We start from the raw sequence: 17,095 nt of genomic DNA on the forward strand, positions 1-17,095 counted from the left end.
GGATCAAAAGGCGATGGATTTACAGACAAGACCTGCAAGTCCCAAATGGTTGTTAAGATATATGCTGTCATAGAGAGCACCAGCCGTCGTCTTAAGCTTACTTTGAGTATTATGTTTGTGAAGGCAATTAGGATGGAAGTACCACTCCTCTTATATGCAGAGCACATTGTTTTTAAAGCTGTGTTTATTCAATACTTAGCTGTCTTCCTCCTACACAAAAGATTGACCATGAGTGAAGTGGGCCTGTGTCTCCACCCAGAGGAGTGAAGAGATGGAAACCATGCACTGATGCCCAGAATAGAAGCCTGGAAGTTTGTTTGCAGAAATAGCAGTCGGTATGTTAACAGCCAGAATGTTTCAGAAAGTGTCCTTCTTGGGGAAAAGAAGTGGCAGAACTGATGCACATATGTAAATTAATTTGAGGTTTTCTCGAATGAAAGACAAGTGGGCTGCAAGATTTTCTACTAGCTACTTAGTGGATTGGGATGCTCTGATTTTTTTCTCCATTTATATTCTGCTTTTGTTTTGGAGGGCTCTTGCTGAGGGATACCAGCTTTTATGTTTTGCTCTGAGGGTGTTTTTTCAGTGATTCAGTTTTCTGAGAGCTGATGGCCAACATACGTGTGTCCCTCTTGTAGTTAGTGTAATGTTGGCTTTAAAAATAAGGACTGAAAATTCAACAAAAACATCGCTGACCTGCAGTAAGTCAGGGAGAGCTTTTAGTGAGCTGCTTCTCTAAACAGGCTGCTACATTCAGGACTAATTGCTGTTTAAGGTCAGTGGTTACATATATATATGTACGTGCAGTATGCTACTCAAATGCAAGTAGAATATGCAGGCTTTGTGTTGAAAGGTAGGAAAGACATGGCACACTGTCAGGTTTAGATTTAGTTGCAAAGCCACTTCTTGCAGGCTGAGCATATTGTGGTGTTAGCTGTATGAATAACAATAATGGTGGATTTGGTGATTTGGCAGTAAAACACAAATTGAAAGCAAATCAAAACAAACAACGTAAAATTCATTAGAAGAGCAGAAAGTTTGGAGGTGAACATCAGAGCAGGCAGAGGAAAAGATCTAGACGATGAAAGAAGATAACTTGGAACAACTCTTTTCAGTACCTCAAAGTAACTTCAGACCTTGTTCCAGAAAGTGCTAGGCTGTCCTTTGCTATAAGAAACAGAGTGGTTAGGCCCAGAAGAACTGTAGATCCTTGGCTCTTATTTTATTCCACCACCCTTTATCACCCAAATTGTTTTTCCTATTCATTAAAGTAGATTGATTTTTTGAGGCCTTAAAGATGTAATTTGCTTTAGTTTTCCATCTGTGAAATATGACTAATAGTATATTATTAAGCTGCTAAACAGTGAAAAGAATGCAAGGGAGAATTTTCAAATCTTGTATGTTTCAGAAATAGACAGGTGTGGGAAAAGAATATGGTTTAAGTATGAATCATTCCTTTGAAGATATTTATTTTGCATAGAAACAGATACTTTAGGGTACTTTTCGTTTTGATTAGATACGTATTGAATAGTCAAATGGTTCTAAGCTTTTACTGTTACACTGAATAAAAAGTCACTGGAAAACAATTTCTCTAAATTCTATCTATGGAAGGAAAAACAAACCTTTCACTTTTCCTAGTTACCGCACTCTGACAACTCATAATAGTTCTAGATACTTAGATCGTTCTCACATTAAATACTTCCCCTCTCTGCACGTTTTCAAAACATCTTCAGTTTGGTCCCTTTCAGCTTTGATTAGTCTCTTGGGAAACAGTCGCAATTAAAAAAAAAAAAAGTGAGGATTGGTAAATACTTGCATTTTGGTCTTAAGTCCCAAGAGTTTCTGATGGCTTTGGAGAGAGCAAAAGCTTATGATACCTCATTTTTGCACGGTAAGTATTAAAGGAGAACGTGGGCAAGAAAAAATAGAAGTTGAAGTACAAGAGAAAGTTCTTCCTGAAATCCCAGATGTATCCAAGGATAGTGTTATATAAGGAAAATGCAAGTGGAATATAAAGGGGAGATAAACTCATCTTCTTACATGTATTAATGACAAGTTGCTTTTTTTAAAGTGGTCATATTTCAGAGATTAGTACAACAATGAGGTTTAAAAAAAATTCTTAATTTCGCTACTCTTCAGTCTAAAATTGTCCTTGGATTGCAGCTTGTGTGTTTCTTTTGTGTCAAGTAAAAATGGATCTTCAATAAGGCTGTAATGATCTCTGTATATATGCACGTACAAAAAAGAATACAGAATATTTGCATCGCTCTCACTTAACATCACTGTATCTCTTTTGTAGACTATTCACTCCAATTCCAGGGACAAAAACAATTAAACATATATGTTCATAGAATCCCTAGAGTACGAAGGAACCTTTAAAGGTCATCTAGTCCAACTCCCCTGCCATGAAGAGGGCCATCCACAGTAAGATCAGGTTGCTCAGAACCTGGTTATTCCTTTGTGGTACTTAACAGGACCTTTTTAATGTAGAAAGATTTAAAAAAAAAAAAATTAGCTGGAATTAAGATATGTAGGGTGAAGGTGTCTGGCTGAGGAGGAAATTGCAGTATTTTTTGTGAGTGAGCAGTAGTTAACTATGAAGATTTGACCTAGTTTTAAAACAGCAGGTTGTAGCTGACCACTCATGATTTTAAGTAAAGTCATACTTGAAATGAACTTTTGAGAAAAAATTTAAAGTGCACATTTATTGGAGTTGTGAAGTTGCATAAAAATAGATGACACCTCATATTTTTGTGTGTTAAACTTTTCACAAGAAAATATGATTTCTTCTCTTAACTTTAGAAATACTTTGAGTGATTTGGAAGGAGCATGTAGTTTGCATCTGACTTTAGACTGTTAGTGCTTGTTGAAAAAAAGGCAAAAGAAAACTCAAATCTGGACATAATAATACTAAAATACTTAAGAGGTTATGATGGTATTGGATTAAAGAGCCGATCATTAAGTTATGTAGAAAATTCAAACTGAAGGCAAGGATAATAAAAACTAACAAGAGACATAAAGCTCCAGGAGGTAGGCACAGCATGCACAACAGCTTGGCCCTATTCCTGGTTCAGTGATGGACTTTTCAGGAGGCTTGGAATTTCTTTCACCTAACTGTGCCTGCCCTTGCCCTCCCATCCATATTTCTACTACATGTTAATACAGAAGCCTGACCTTGGTCTATGGGCAACAGAAGTTTAAAAGCTGTAATTCAGTTAGGCATGGCACATGGACGTCCTTGATGCCTTGTGCTTATCATTCCATTTTCTTGTAATATTCCTCTCAGAGATGACTTTGAAATCACATCTTTTTTATTTAAATGATTGTAGAAAATTTAGTGTTCACAGGAGATGCTAGACTGGCAGCTCCTGTGAATAAAATTATTCAGACTCTTAAAGTATAAGTGGGGAATCATCCTGGAATTACTACATTCTTGACTTCAGGGAGTTCTGTTAGTGGGACTTTTGACTCTGCATGGCTCTGCTGGAAGAACAGTCTGATTCCTCATTCTTTTTCTTAAATAAAAAGTCAGTAAGAGGCTTGAAGATGCATTGAAGGTAAAAAAAAAAAAATAAAAATAAAAAAATAAAAAAATAAAAAAACAATAGTTTCTCAGCTGCAAACAGCTGTCGAAGTGGGAGATGGTAGTGGCTGGGTGGAGCTGATGTCCTCAAATTGGACAAGAGCAGCCTGGAGCCATTCTGCCTCAAAATGGGGGAAATGCCCATGGAGAGCTGAGATTTTGGCTTGGAACATTGATGGCCTCAAGGAATCCAGGTTGTGCTAAAATTGTTCCATGTCTGCTTTTACCTTCTTCCATTGATGACAAAATGGAGCGCTCTTATACCACCTGACCTCTCCCTTCACTTTTGAAGGGGCACTATTTTAAATACAGTGATTCCTTGCTTGGCTTGTTAGGCTCTTTTAAGGAACAGACTAAAGCACAGCTGGCTTTCAGGGTGGCTGTACCTCACCAGAAAATATGGCCCTAGTTGATCCAACCCTGTGACAAAGCCATTTGCCTTCACAGGGAGCGAGACTGAAAGAAGAGCTTGTGATTCTTCTCTACTTTCCTCATCATTGTTTTCACTGGAGCTGCTAATAAGAATTTATGGCACTGTAAAACAAAATTATTTCTAGAAGTGCTAGTTTCTTATGTGCCCACCTGTGGCTTTTTTCCTATTTTTTTAATGCCATTGAGACTTTTCTGATTTCACATATGTAGGCATTAGGTCAAATTAATTTCCCAGTAAATTAATGCTTTGAATCGAATTGAGCCTTTTGCATAACACGATGCAGTGCGGCTTGTAACTTTGCTTCATTTTTGTATAAATCTGGAGAGCGTAGAATGAAAAATTAAATTAGAATCTGAGTGGTTCCGTCGCACAACTTGATCTTGGCTTTTGTTAGTACATAATTTTACAGTAGTGTTTGTGCAGTGGTACATTAAGAGCCGTATCTGTGCGTGACCCACTTACAGTATGCAGCTTGCGATAGCCGTATGCTCAAATCTCCGTTCATTTTCAGTGTAGTCTATGAGACTAAAACATTGTTAAAAAAAAAAAATCTCTGCTGCTAAATTAAGCCTAAAAGAGTAAATAGGGGAATGAATGTAAACAATAAATTTCCCAGACGTTTATGCAATATGTGCTCCTGTTAATATCACAGTGATAAGGAACCTTCAATATCCAATGCGATCATTGTTTTCAGGTGATACGATAAAAATTGTAGGTAGACTAGCATATAGATAATGAAAAGATAATCCCAAAGAACTCATCTGTAACCACAGACAGCTTAGTCTCTTGTGTAGCAGTAAATTAATCATCCTGCATTGTGTTAGCCACCTCTAAGTGTGCTGTTGATAATTATATTCCCATGAGTAAAGTGGAAGCTGTTCTTCTGATCTTTGTGGTCAGAGAACAACTGTTTCTAAATAGCTCCCATCCAATGTGTCCACATTAAGAAGTTGCCCTCTTTGGCAATAGTGGAGAAAGATTAAGAAGCAAGTCATTGTTTTTCTTCTGCTCCTTATTAATATTTCTGTAGACCTTTGGGAACTGTAATGACTTACAAAAGAGGTACTTTCCTGACCATCAGTTTCTGAACTAGTGTCAGGACCAGATAGTTGTCTCTACAAAAACAGGAAAAGCACTTCTAGCCTTTACAAGCAGAGGGTGGCTGCCAGATGCGGGGCATGAGGAGTCCATCTGCATTGCAGTAGGAGTACAATATCAGAACAGAGTTCAAAGCAGCAGGATTAGGTACAGCAAGCAGTGGGCACTACAGTGAAGAGCTGAGGAAAGCCTGCAGGGTTTGAGAAGTATACTGTAATGTGTAAGCATCTATCCACAATGAACTCTGCGAACACGTTGCCATCAGTACCGACGTTGGGTGGTTTTAAAGCTACTTGTATGAGTTGCAGTTCTATCTTTGGATCCAGAGTAGATGTATGTAGAGGCAGCAGCTCCAGTGTCATCTATCTCACAAGAAAACATATAGTAGAAACAGAAGAAGCAGCAGTTCCTGAAGCTGGAAAAAATTGTCTAGCTAGTTAGCAGCAGTTGGTGAAATTCCACTTGCAGTCCTCATGGGTGTATGCACTGGGTTTGGCTCCAGACATGAGCAGTTCCAGTGACTGTTTGCTGCCATATGTTGAGGGGTAAGGATCCTGGTGTCAACAAATAGCCCAAAGGGTGTTGTCTGCCTCTGAAATCCTTACAGCTGCTGGTTTGTGTAGAGATTAAGCTATTACCTTGCTTGCTGAGCTCCATAATCTGCTGCTGTCTGTGAGCAAAGCTGATGACTGCTCTCCTGAGAGCTTATCGGTGCCTGAGACACCATAATGATATTCTGAAGCTGAAATATAGAGAGGGATGTGAGAAGAATGAGGCTTGGACAGAGCCAGAGTGTTGATCTAAATCTTGACAGGAAGCAGGAGGGACTCCAAACGTTTATGAGAACCTGTACTTATGTTATAATTAACACCCTTTTCCAGCGTCTCTGTGGCTCAATAGAGTGATCTGGGAATTTTTACTATCTCATCTGCCTTGTCCCTTGTCTAAATTCACCCTCTCCCCTCTCATAGAGATTTCTCACTAAAATCTGGCAATGGGAAGGATCTGCAGCCTCCAGAAACACCTCTTGGTAGGGGTGAGATCCATGATAATTTATCTCTGAAACAGAATTTTCTTTTTTTGCAGTTACTTTCCTGTGTATAGAAGGGGACACTAAAGTAGATATACTCAAAATAAATAAAGGGATGAAGTGCTGGAGAGATGACTGCTGAGAACGCCTGCCATAACAGCCACAGTAATAACAAGGTTTGTGAAGCCATTTTACTCCCTGCTCCCTACAATCTCATCTCTGTGTACCACTTGTGCTGTGATTTCCAGGGCTGCCTGAGGCTGCCCCTGACTTTTCAATGCCTGCCCAGGCAGGCCTCTGTTTCTCCCCACTATCATGACAATCAGCAATGGCAGCAGCCAGCATGGCTGTCCTTGATTCAGGTAAATCATATTATGTGAGGGAGGGCGGGGAATTGTATCCCTTAACAACAGAAGAAATTGTGTTGAAAACCTAAGAGCAAGCCAAATACACTTTTTGTCTGGTCATAAGTTGTACACTTATTTGGACATCCCAAAGTACAACTATAAGGTGGAAACTATATAGGAAGTACTGATCTGAGATACTTCTTTGTTGTATAATGTTATAGAGATAAAAATCTGTGGTTTTGATATCTTATTTGCCATGAAACAATGAATAAGGAGCTCTGTAAAATGTATCTGCGACATTTTTGCCCACTCCCTGGCTGTGGGTTTTGTCGTCTTTAATGCTGTTTCAGCATTTTCCTGGCTAATAAGGAGGGGTGTTTTACATCACTTTAGCAAAATGGAACATTGGAATTATATGACTGAAAAATCTATATTGCTATTTTTCATTTTCATTATTACTTTTCCATAATTAAGCAATAAATATAAGCCCTGCTGATCTGTATGATTATGGCGAGCTTTCTTGCATACCACAAAGAATGAGAAAAAAGGTAGAAAAAGATTCTAGCTACTCTTGGAAAAAGAGAAGATTAAATTTTCACAGGCAAATTTCATTGTTGTGCCAGTTTACCTTGAACTTGTTCAGACCTTTTCCATGTACTTGAGTAGAAATTAGTGTCACAGTGCTGGGTGGTCTATTTAAGAGCTTATATAGGCTGCATGTTTTTCCAGTAAATATCATATTGACTTGAAGGTGTTCCTATGACCAACAATACTGACAATAAGCAGCTTTAAAGTGCTGCTTCTATCAACAATGAAAATTTCACCCGTCTGTCAAAGTTCTACAAAAACATCAGATTTTTCTGAACCTCATGTGAGGCCAAATCAAACCTTGAGAGCAAACTGAGAAGGTACTAATTACAATTCCTTTCACAAGGATGCAGCCTGTGGGGTCAACAGCAACTTTAAACTACTATGTCCTTCTGTGTGAATACTGGGTACTCAAGTCATTGGAAGACATTGAGACTGTGACCTCTCTGGAGATGTGAGAGAGAGCTGTAAACACTATAGGTAGGAGCCAAGATAAGGGGAGCATGTTTGTGTGTGCATATGAAGGGTGAGACATTTAGAAAGAGGGCTGAAGAGGTGGAAGAAGGTGGAAGGGATGGGGAGAACAGGAGCAAGGAACTGTCATGTCTTTTACTGTTTCTTCCATGGCAAAATAGAAATAAAAGGAGGTTACAAAAATAGTAATCCGAACCACAGAATATCTCCCCTTGCTATTTAAAGTAGATTGTGTGAGTCATCAGGAGCCGTAATTTTGTAAACAGGCGCAGTGACTACTGTTATGCAGAGAACTAATGAGGAATGGTGGATCTGGCTTGGTTAGAACAACATTGCCTTGCAACCTACTGCACTGCATACTCTAAAAGTGTAAAGCTGTGGTCTGGAATTGCAGGAGACTTTAATTTTGTAGATGAACTTTGGCAAATCATGTCACTTCTCAAAGCTTCTGTTTTACCATCTGAAGGACAGGCAGGATAAGCATGTATATGTGTATATATATATATAAAAGCACATTGGAAGATAACTGATGACAATTAGGTGGCATCATCATTTATCACATTAAGTATGTTTTATGCAAAGCCATAGCAGAGGATAAACTTCTGTTCATTATTAAGGACGCAAATTGTTGTCAAAGCTGTAGAAAGCCTTTACTTCTCCTGCATTGCTCCCCTCATTAGACTTTCTGCTCACTGTCGTTAGGACTGAGTGACAAATCTTTCCATCGATTTCTATGTAATGACAATCAAATTTCTAAGCTTATTTTTTATTCTGTTACTTATTTTTCTTTTTTTTTCTTTTTTAAACCAGTGTCATGATTTCTCCCTTTTGTAAAGATGTTATTCTTGTTATGTGGTCTATAAGGCTCCTTAAGTTTGTATTCATCTGTGCTCAGGTCATGTAAGAACATGGGGGAAACACAAAAAAAAAACAAACAACAAAACCATGTTTCACTGTGTTTGTAAAGAGGTTTCTCTTAAAAGATTTAGACTTGGACTAGATATTAGGAAGAAATTCTTTACTGTGAGGGTGGTGAGACACTGGAATGGGTTGCCTAGCGAGGTTGTGGATGTCCCCTCCCTGGAACCATTCAAGGCCAGGCTGGATGGGTCTCTGAGCAACCTGGTCTAGAGGGAGGTGTCCCTGCCTATAGCAGGGGGGTTGGAACTAGATGATCTTAAAGGTCCCTTCCAACCCAAACTATTCTATGATTTTTATACTTTTCCTACTCAGAGTTCTAGCTAGAAGTTTTCTGCTTATGTTTTGCTTGTGAGTAGGATTCAGTTATAACTGAGAAAAAAACATTTCAAATGATATCTTCCTTCCTTATGTCTGCGTAGTGGACAACTCCTTAATTTCCAAGCCTACATTTTGTTTTAAAGTTCACTTCTTACAGTATAAAGATCAGTGATCTTTCAAACTATCAGATTGTATTATTGAAGCTTCCAGAGTACCTCTGCTGCTCTTCTGATAATTGCTGGATTTCCAATAAGTCTAATAGTAACTGAATTAACTGTGTTCTGGACTGTAAAAATTTTGTAATGGATTTTCTTGTAGTTTTTATTCTTTGGAGTTGTGGAGCTGACTTAGAGATCCTAAAGCTTACCTACTGTGTAAGGGTTTACAACCATTAGGTCTTATTTTTATCTTTGTGATATAGATGAAGATCCACTCAATCTCAAAGAATAAAGCATTGTCCATTTTATTTTCTCCTTGTGTTGGCTGATGGACATTCCCTGGGGAAAAGAGGAATTTCAGGCCTGCGGGGAATATTATAAAGACTGGGTTTCCTTAGAGAATCTGTTTGCAATAAAACATAGTAGTTTGCTTTTGAAGCATTGTGTTGCGCAGAACAGGGCGTCTGCATCATAAAGTCTCTGATTAATGAGATTTGAGGTCCTAGGTCTGGGTTTTAAAGGTATTTTTGTGTTACTCCGCTAAGTATTGCAGCACAGAGGCAGTTTGAATATTAGTAGGGTAGTAGAATCTCAGGATGTTGTGACCTTTCCAAAAATTCCATCCTCACCCCAATTTACTCTTGGGAATATTAAAATAAGCAATCCATGGGAACACATTTAGGTATTAGGAAGTTTACATTTTCTGATGAAAAGCTCTTTAAAGAGACCATTTGAGATACTAAAAAACACATTTTCTGAGACTATGCTATTACTACTGAGATGAAAGCATTACTAGAATGCCTGATTCGTTTGTAGACAATTGCCATTAGAGAAACCTTTGATCTCTCTGGTAATTCTTCATTCTTCAAGATTTTTCCATTGCTCCTGTAAATCTTCCAGGATGTATGACACTGTCTCTTCCTCTTCTGATATGATAATTCTTAAGTCCTTTTTCTGATCTGGGACTAAGTCACTGATAGGAACGCTGTGTGTGTGTCTCTGAATATTATGTGTGTAATATATATAATACATTATGCGTGTATTGAATCAGATATTACATTTTCAAGCAATGTTTAGTCTGATATTTATACTCATTCTTATTTATCTCCTTGTAACCTTCTGAAAAGTAACCGGAAAATATTCCCAGGACTTAATTTGAAAAAGTACTGACGCTGCTCCAAAGGAGCAGACCTTTAACTGCGATGCTGAAATGTCGGACAGCAACAGGAGATCCTCAGTCCCAACCTTTCATTTAGCATGACTCTGCTTGCTGTGTTCAGATTGATGAGATAACAGCTTGGGATGATAGTTTCATTACAGTCCCTTGTTGCTTTATTTTTCCTGTTTGTTTGAAAGGTGGCCAAAGCCTCACACAGCATGTTGTCCCATATGTAAAGAAATTAATTCTTTGTATTTGCATTTCAAGGACACTTATGTTCCATTTCATATGTTTTTTAATTTTATATATTGTGCTATATATTTTGGGCTTGGATGGTGCTAAAGTATCTGAGCTCAAGCACAAGTTATTGCCCAAGTTCATCCATATTGATTTGTAGAAAATTTGAATAGTTTCTACAGAGAAGTATTTTTGTGCTTTGATAACTTGAGGAGAGCTGTGGTGAAGGGGTGAATGAGGTAGTGTACCCACATAATGTGTGTGGGGGAGGAAGCAGATGGAATTCATGTAAAAGCATCTTGAAGGACCCAGGAGGAAGGCAGGTGAACAGAACTACCTTTAACTGATCCCTATGTATTTGCGGAAAGTTCCAAGTAGAGCTTGCTCCTTTGGTCTGATACCGCACGTCTGGAAGGGAAGAGTTTTTTACCCAGGTTTGAACAGCAAATAACTTCAGCATGTAAGACTTATACCATGTGAGTGCTGAACCTTAGGGCCAGTTCAGACCCAGCAGAATGGGACTATACCCTCGGTAGTTGACTCTATAACTCATCCTTTAAGCTTTCCTTCTGAGCTGCTCCAGGAACTTAGACTTGCCTGGTTGACTTTTAACATAGGGAATCATAAACAGCTGTAATGTTCTCTTCTTCCAGTTTCCTGCCTCTTCTGCTTCTCTTTTACTCTGAAGCCCACAAGTAGGAAAAGACAGCGATCTACAGACTGTGTTCTTCAGGGTTTTCATGTCACAAAGAAATGTGCCTTTTCACAGTAACCACATCCATTGCATGCTGAGGAAGTGGGCACGTGCAGGTGGCTGGAGAGCAGGCTATGTGTTATATTACAGAAAGAAAAGAAGAGCTGGTGTGGTTCAGACTAGATAACAGCTGACCATGAGATTGCCTTAAGTATGAATGGACATTGTTTCAATGCCACCGAAGTCTAAATGCATTTTTCCTGCTGTTTCCTAGCCTTTCTCTTTAGCTCATTTATTCAATACCCTACCAAATACTTTCCATTCTTTCTTTTTCTTTTTTCTTACTTTCTCTTAGTTTTTTTTAACATACTACTTCATTTTTTGGGTCTGCAGTCTTTGCAAATACTAAGCTTGTTATAATGATCCTGTTTATGTAGCTTCTATCCTGAAAACAAACTAGAGCAAGCCCATTTGTGTGTGCTGTGCTTAGAAATGTACTCACAGTGTTCTTTCCCTGCTTTGAATATAACAAGTATAAAATGGCTTCCTTATGGATGTTTTCACCCACTCCTGCGGCATAAAATATTTGTGAAGTGCCATGGGGTATTTATTGTTTCTCCATGTCAGTCGGTTCTGAATTCACCTGATCACAGAAACTCTGCAGCTCTCACTGCTGTTTCAGCATGAAGTCAGGCTTGTTTAGAAAAAAATAAGGACAGAAAAAATTTAAATGAACTGTTTTATTCCTGTGGGAATTTGTCTATTTGTCAACACACACATAGACCCGACTGCTGAGTAGCCATTGTAGTGCTGGTCCTGCCCTTAGGTAACTTCTCTTTGGAAACTTGATGAATTTCATCTTTTCTTCCCACCTTATAAATATCCCTTCAGCATAACCTCTTGAGGCTGCCAGCGCCTCATTTCAGGTTCTCAGCAGCGTGCGTACACCAGGGAAGAGGATTTAACCCACCTAACTTGAAGATTATCTAGGCTATGGACAAAGGGGGAAAAAAAAAGGAAATGAAGAAAAATTGGCAGTGCTGCTATCTTCACAGGGGGGAGATAAATCACAACATAGTCCATTTCTCTTCATCAAGAATGAAGGAAGTGCTTAAAAATGCAGCCTTCTGCACTGCTGCTACATGAACTGGATGAGGTACCTCTCACTCACCTCCTCATGGAACAGGTGGGCATTGCATCAGTCCTGGCTGCAGCTCTGATCCAGTGTTGTTAAATAGCTCCTAGATTTGTAAGTACAGGATGCCCAGCTATGATTTCTAAGTTTCCCCAGTTTTATCACCTTTTCTTCCTTTATTTAAGCATTTCCAGTTAGAAGCTGAAGCATTTTCATGCAGATATTCCTTAAACAGCAGGGAAAGAAGGAAGGCAGGCATAAAGTGGACTGGATATTCTATCACTTGGGAATAACTGGTATGTTTTAATTATCTCAGTTGTTAATGGTTAATTTACTTGCATTAATGTATTTGCTGAATCATCTGTGTTTGAGCTGTTACATAACACAGTGTGGACAGGCAGTGAAACCTCTGCAGAAGTGAACACTGAGCCATAATTACACTTCAGATCACAGGTTTTCAGTGTAAATTTCTTATTTAATGACCACATAAAGATAGTTCCATATGAAATATTACTGGGAATTTTGTCAGGGTGCTCTATCCCCATCATAAGAGCTCTTGTATGGTCTTAAAGATCTGTAGAGCTTTTCAATAGCCTTAAATATTTCCTTAAAAGAGTAGGAAGTGTAGGCCTGTGAGGGTTTATTTAGACCCAGGATCCAAATGCTGGCAAAGTTGAATGGCCTGGAGCTGTGCATAAACTCAAAAACTCTTCCATTTCCATTTACAATTGAAGACTTGTAACCTCTGTCTTTTGGGATTGCAACATGATGCACCATCACCATGGTAGCTCTGTGAGCACAGTCTTTCACATAGGAAGTGATTCATCTGGCAAAATGACATTACTTTGAAATTAGTTCAGTATTTAGCATTTAATATTATTCTCTTTTGCTCTGCAATTAGCTTTTACTAATGCAACATAATCTATTCATAACATTTCTTGAAAATCATAGTAGACATGATTTGAAATGAAACTAAGTCTCTTGAACTTTTCCTTACATTAATTTGAAATGCCAGCAGGGCACCAGCTGCTGTGAAAATTAATGAATGAGCTATACCAGACTGTCTTTCATTTCATCTGAGTGACTTCACACTTAAAGAGCGTATGTGACAAACATTTTCCAACCACACAGGTGATGCTGAAGTGAGAGTTTTGCTGCCCATGGGCAGACTGTGGTTCCTGATCTCTCTGAAAGGATGTTATGGAATACAGCTCACAGTGCGGCAGCTACACTCAGGAAAGTGGTGTTTTTTCTTTTTCCTGAATGCTGAGCAAGTTTTTTCTTAAAGTATGTGAAATAAGATAGTAAAATTGTACCCAGCTTCTACAGGATTTTTCTATACCAGCACTTAGCTCTTCATTTTGAAAATTTCCAACACGTCATTGTCAACTTTCCTAAAAGGGAGGGTTCGTTTTTCAGGCCTGAGCTGCAAAAATGCTGTCTAATGCTACTGTGGGTCTGAGCGGAATGAACTTTCACCACACAACAGTCTTGTTCAAATCCATGGATCAGGTATTCCCATTGTCCTGTAGAGCTGGGGAGATGGTTGCTCTTACTGGTGAAAGCAGATCTCCTGCGTAACAAAACATGTTTCTAGAGAGAATAAGGTGAAACTTCTTGACTTCTTAGAAATGCTCACCAGCAAAAAATGCCAAACGCATACAAATAGTTTTCTCAGGTAGTGCCAATCACTTCATGTCTGTTTAAGCCTAACTGAAGAATTCAGGCCAGTTGTACACTGCTACAAAAAGTGCTGTGCTCTGCCATTGTTCTGTGATAAATTTCACTTGAGAATTCAGGAATTTGGCGTCTCTTTTCTTTCAGACACTATGATATTTACTTGATTGTGCCTCTGCGCTCAACGTTGAAATATCTTTCTATCTGATCTATTGAAGTGCGATCCTTATTACCACGTGGCAGCCTTGGCACCATAAGCATGCTGAGCTCACTACTTGTTGGGCACAGTGTGTTGGCTCGGGTGAGAAGCTCATTTATTTAGTTCCAGCTCAAAGGAGTAAATGTACTCTTTTGTTCCACTGTTGAATCTCTAATAACAGTTGAAAATAAAATCAAATTTTGCGATTCCTAAAACTGAGACACAATGTTCATTCCTAGAAAACTGATCAAATAAACAATTTTATGTATACCCAAACCAATAATTTTTTATACTCTACAATGCATCCATAAAATGAAAAGACTAATTAGTTTTGGACTTGGAATAATGCCAGTGCTTTGCTCTAAGAATTGACTAAACTATGAGATAAAAGTATGGAGCAGATGTATTCTGGCTGTTGTAATACAAAGGACTTGCAATTTTTTTTCTCTGATGTAGACTTGACATTTAATGAGCATAGCAGCAACGTTATGTGAATAGATACGAGCAGTGAACTCTGTTTATTGGAAACAAAATAGTAGAATGTTCGGATGCATCTTTTATAAAAAGCAACATGAAGTGGCTTGTAAGCAGCAAGCCCGTGACAGTATGCGACTGGTGATGGGCTCAGCTGGACACAGTCAAGCCAGGGCAGATATTTTCACTCTGCATCACGCAGGGCAGTCATTTCTCTGAGCACGCCATGTTTCATTCAAGGACAAACAAGGTCTTCTTTTGTGTCATTTTTCATCACTTTTCCAGATAAGTGGTATCCTCACTCTCTGCTTGTTGTCAGACACCAAAGCAGCTTCAGACATAATTTATGGGCATGATTTATACATCAAAACACCTGCCAAACTGGATGCTTAAAAAGTAAATTTTAGTAGTCTGGGGAGAGGGATATAAATCGCATGCATTACAGTGTGATTTTGGGATTGTTTGTTCACAGAGGTTTTAAACTGGCATCTGATTGTGCCTCCTGGAAGCACGACTGTGTAGGTAATTGCACAGCGCAACACTGATATGCCAGAGTGCTGATATAAGGAAAGGTGAGTATACCTTTACATACCAAAGCTGCACTAAGAATCACTTTGATTGCTTAAAACTGCCCTGACAATAAAAATCATCCCTGAAGAGGAAGGGAAAAGAAGGGGGATATGACTGGGAAACGAATAACCATGAATGAAAAATAAGTTCTTTTTTTTTTTGTTTTCTTTGGCCTGATGTTAAAAAGTAACTGTGGCAATGCAGAGCTCTTAGATGCCAGCAAGGTCATGGGCTGGAAGGACACAGGATCCTGCAGGGCAAGGGAAGGGCTGTCCATCTCATTGAGAAGCTAGCAAATCTGCACTAGAGAGTGTTTTTGTGCTTGCATGTCAACTAGTGGCTAGCTAGACAATAAATAGGTTGTATTTTATTATTGCTGAGGTTTTCTGAAGGAGTTTTTCTGGGCTGATACAAATTTAATTTTTAACACTTTCCCCTCTAAAATGAAAGAATCTGTTTTTAGACTTCACATTCCCCCCCCAAAATGTATTTGGGGATGAGAACGGAAGTAATTTATCTGAAAGTGTCAGCATGAATTATTTCAGTATTTCTCACCTTGTCTCTGAAGTTTTTTTTCCAGCTGCATGCTTTAGGCATTTTCTCTGTGAATTCCTGAATAGTTTGCTCAATCCAAACTTGAATTTGAAAACAGTAAATCAGCAGATATCTGACAAAAATATTTACTGTTCTGTATAGTTCAAGAATATAAACCAATATACGTTCCTAGTACACTACCAGTATTTCAGTACAGATTTTACTGAAATCTGTTTTTTTCAGCACCCTATATTATAAAACAAACAAACAAAAACAATCAGGAAAGTCATTAAGATGGGAATTGTCGTCCCTTCAGCTGGTCAGGAGGTGAAGGCTGTTGAGATGGTGCTGGATAAACATGACATTTCCACTTGTATCTTAGCATTGCCATAGGTAGGGAGTGTTAACAGATCCCTTATTAACCTCAGTGTTCAGCAGTCGCAATGAGATGGCTGAAACTCCATTCTCATGTTCTCCTAGCTCGTAAGGATAGTTTCAGCTGCTGTGTTTCCAAATTTAGATCTGCAGGAGACAAAAAAACAGCAGTAGAAATAATAGGTTCCAGACTCCTACACCACTGCTTTGTGATCCTGCTCCAAATTTATCAACCTGCTAGCTTATATAACGCATTCTTCATCTGTTATGTTTAACATGTGGTATTTTGCATAAGAAAGAGACTATCGTGTTGCTTTTTCTTCTGAGTTTATCAGAATAACTGCTGCTAACTATTTCTCACGCTGATTGATTTGCTAGGTCGCATTCTCTGCTTTGTGTCTGCACAAGACTCATGGACCTAAATATGAGCAAAACAAACAGGTTTTGTAAGAGAGGGACTGCCTCTTCTTCTTAAATTATGGATCCATAAGGCTGAAGCAAGGAACTATTTTGGTCTTGCACAGTATGAATAATGCACATAGTACTGTTATACACATCCTGCATGTTGCGGAGCCAGAACGCATAATATCTTTAATAAACATTCAAAGTGCTCACTATATCTCATCTGAATGTTTTGTTGCAAAAGAAATTGTGATCTCAAGGTCATTCAGAGATGCGGGTCTCATTAATATATCCAATTATTTAAGCTTAAACTTATAGCTGTATTATCCCTGGTCTCCATTTGACATAGGCATTAGTCAGAACCTCTGGGTACTGTAGGTTCTGTTTAAAAACATGCAAAACGTCCAATTTTTCTGAAAGCAAGAAGAATTGAACAAGAGGTGTATTAACCCTTGCAGTTCTTGTCCTGTTCCAAACTCTTCTTAACCCCGAATGTTCTCTGTCATATGTACACCCCAGAATTTCTGCTTTCAACTAACTGTCTAATTGTTACTTTATCAGGAAAGGAGTAGACATTAAAAGGGCCACTTGTGTTCGAAGGTTTTTTTTAGAAGAGAAATCTCTTTGGTGACTGCAAGAACTGGAAAAGGAGACTTTTACTTTCATTAGTGTAACAAATTTATGCATTT

General features: G+C 38.6%; 1 long non-coding RNA gene across 1 annotated transcript; it reads left to right on the forward strand.

Annotated features, from left to right (window-relative positions):
• LOC110400158 lies at positions 217 to 16,623 on the forward strand. Its single transcript, XR_002439676.1, has 4 exons — positions 217 to 335; positions 6,201 to 6,320; positions 14,998 to 15,097; positions 16,383 to 16,623. It is a non-coding gene; the product is annotated as an uncharacterized LOC110400158 (long non-coding RNA).

The sequence above is a fragment of the Numida meleagris genome, chromosome 5 (genome assembly GCF_002078875.1).
Source record: "Numida meleagris isolate 19003 breed g44 Domestic line chromosome 5, NumMel1.0, whole genome shotgun sequence".
In the NCBI taxonomy this organism is placed as follows: Eukaryota; Metazoa; Chordata; class Aves; order Galliformes; family Numididae; genus Numida; species Numida meleagris.